Here is a 3,430-nt window from a genome sequence, read left to right as displayed (position 1 = left end):
GGTAGCTGAGAGAAGGAATAGAACATTGCTTGACATGGTTCATTCAATGTTAAGCTATTCACAACTCCCTATCTCCTTCTAGGGATATGCGATACAAATGACTTGATATATTTTGAATGATATGTCAACTGAGTCTGCTTGTAAGACACATTATGAACTATGGCATGAAAAAAAACATGCTCTAAATCACTTTAGAATATGGGGTTGTCTAGTACACACGCCCGTGTACTAGGCCGTGCAGCATACACAGCTGAGACACACGCCTGTGTCTCTGCCCATGTGCTCAATTCTGAGCATTTTGTTTCTCAAAATTTAAGGTGCAGGGGACACACGGCCTAACCACACGCCCATGTAACAGGCCGTGTGTTACACGGTCTAGACACATGCTCGTGTGTCTGCCCATGTGGACAAAATAAAGCCATTTCTAGCTTCATTTTTCACCCAAAATCACACCAACGACCTACACTTAAACTCACATCCAAATACCAACCAATTCAAGTATTCAAATTTAGTAATTTCCATCATTCAACAAGGTATATCATTGCATGAATACAAGTTTTATGATCTTACCTAGGTATATTCCATATGTTGGGCATAATTTGAACAACCACTAACATGTTTATTGCTAACATAGTATGACATTACAATTATATCAAAAACAACCATTACTAGCCATTCCAATGGTTAGATTACAAACTACATATTTAAGCCATCTATGGCCAAGTTAGCCTATACATGCCATTATACTAAAATGATTTTACTATATATATATATATACCCAAAATAAGCTAGTGGATAGTGTGATGATGCTCCAATGATCTCCAACCTTTCTAAGCTTCCGAGCACTATAAAACAGAGGAAAATAAAATGGAGTAAGCATTACATGCTTAGTAAGTTCGTATAATGGAAACTAAACTTACCAATCCCATTTATTAAACTTAAGTATACAATATCATGGTTCCATCCACTTGGCAAAATTGTCTAAACATATACATACAATCAAACATGTTAGTCACAAAGTCTTCATGTAAATCAAGTAGATGAGCTCATCATGAAATATTCTTTCAAGACATTTCCATTTCATCTCATAATTCCCTCATCATGCCAAGAGTTTTGCCCATTGAATCATTGAAATTCTGATGGATGCTCAAGTTGTACACTCAAGGTGTACTATTCAATAACCCTCCAATTCTTATTCAAGAGTACCCCTTTAAGGCATCTAATCAAAGAACACACTCTCGAGCCATATATCGTATTACATGATTATCAATCTAGGCTAAATCCTAATTGTAACATATGCTCAAAAGGGATTATATCAGGGTTACCCGTCCAGGCTAAATCTTTTTTACAACGAGGTCAATAGGATTTACTCGTCCAAGCTAAATCCCGTCAGCAACAAATGCAGGACCTCATTCATTTCGGGAAAGCACATATATTTATCGGAATTCAATATTCAAACGAGACTTTATCCTTTTTCCAACATTTCTGAACATGTAACCATTTTACACATATATAACATTCACATAAATATAATTCATATTGCATACAATCATAACTTTAAGTTAACATATTCACATGCTCGATTAAGTTACACGAACTTACCTCGACACTTGTTCGCATAAATAATCTACTAATCCGAAACCATTTTTTTTCCTTGATCTAACCTTGAATTTGTGTTGCCTGGATCTATATAAATAACTTTAGTCATCAATTTCACACATTTCATATTCATTTGGACTCAATTTATGTCCTAGGAAAAATTACCCTTTTTCCCTTAACTTTTTCATAAATTCCAATTCGTCCCTAGGCTCGGAAAATGAAATTTATGCAATGTACTCCCTATTCCAAGCCTAAACGAAATTTCAAAGTAGAATTTACAGCACATATTTTATATAAATTTTAGAATTTTTCATCAATTTTCACAACTTTACATTTTAGTCCCTAAATCATGTTTTCATCAAAAATCACTTTGTAAAAGTTGATTATCTATCAACAACCTTTCATTTTCTACCATAAATTTCTAATTTTCAGCATATACATCCATGACCTAAATTTCATACTTTGATAACTTTTCACATTGATCCTCCAAATAGATAGATTAAGCTATCCCGGTTTCAAAAATATCAAAATTACTAAAAACGGGAAAAGGAAACTTACCTATTAAGCCATGAAAGTTTTTTTCTCTATCCTAGGGTTTCCATGTATTTTAGGTTGAAGATGACATAAAAATAAGATGATATCTTTTTAATTAATTATATTATTTCAAATACCAATTTAGTCATTGCCCTTTTTTCTAAATTTCCATGGATGAGTCATTAAAATATCTACATACTTTTATTTAATGGGATAATTACCATATAAGGACCTGCAGTTTTGAATTCCATAGCTGTTTAATCCTTCTAGCTACTAGAATTCAACTTTTACATTTTATGCGATTTAGTCCTTCTCATAATTAAGCACTTAATCGATGAATTTTCTTATTGGGATTTTCACATGACATTCTTAACATTTTACGGACCATGTAATAAAATAAAAATAAATTTTATTTTCGAATCGAATTTGTGGTCCCAAAACCATTGTTCTGATTCCACTAAAAATTGGGTTGTTACAACTCTCCCCCATAAGGATTTTCGTCCTCGAAAACTTACTAGTAAAAAGATTCGAATATTGCTTTCTCAAAGTACCCTCTGGTTCCCAAGTAGCCTATTCTATACCATGTTATTGCCAAAGAGCTTTTACTAATGCTACCTTTTTATTTCTTAACTCTTTTGTTTCTCGAGCTAAGATTTTGATCGGCTCTTCACTATATGTCATATCAGGCTGAATCTCTACCTCTGTCGAAGAGATAACATGTGAAGGATCAGATTGATACCATCGTAGCATAGACACATGAAAAACATTATGAATCCGATCAAGTTCAAGTGATAAAGCTAACTAGTATGCAACCGGTCTGATTATTTCTCTAATCTCATATGGTCTAATGAACCGTGGACTCAATTTCCTTAACGACCAAACAGGAGAATTTTCTTCCAACGCGATACTTTCAAGAATAATTTGTCACTGACTTGAAATTCTATTCCTTTTCGTTTTAGATCAGCATAGGACTTTTTTTTATTAGAGGCTGCTTTCAAACTGTCCCGAATTACTTTCACTTTTTCCTCGGTTTCACGGACCAAGTCAACTCCGTGTAACTTTTTCTCACTGAGTTCTATCTAATACAATGAAGTTCTATATTTACGACCATACAAGGCTTCATACGGTGCCATTTTTATGCTGGATTGATAACTGTTATTGTATGCAAATTCAACCACAGGCAAATACTTTTCCCAGTTACCTTCAAACTCAAGTATACAAAACTGAAGCATATCTTCCAAAATCTATATTACCCGTTCAGATTGACCATCTGTTTGTAGATGAAATGCAATGCTAA

The sequence above is a fragment of the Gossypium arboreum genome, chromosome 2 (assembly GCF_025698485.1).
Source record: "Gossypium arboreum isolate Shixiya-1 chromosome 2, ASM2569848v2, whole genome shotgun sequence".
Classification (NCBI taxonomy): domain Eukaryota; kingdom Viridiplantae; phylum Streptophyta; class Magnoliopsida; order Malvales; family Malvaceae; genus Gossypium; species Gossypium arboreum.
Note: the sequence above shows the minus strand (reverse complement) of the source record.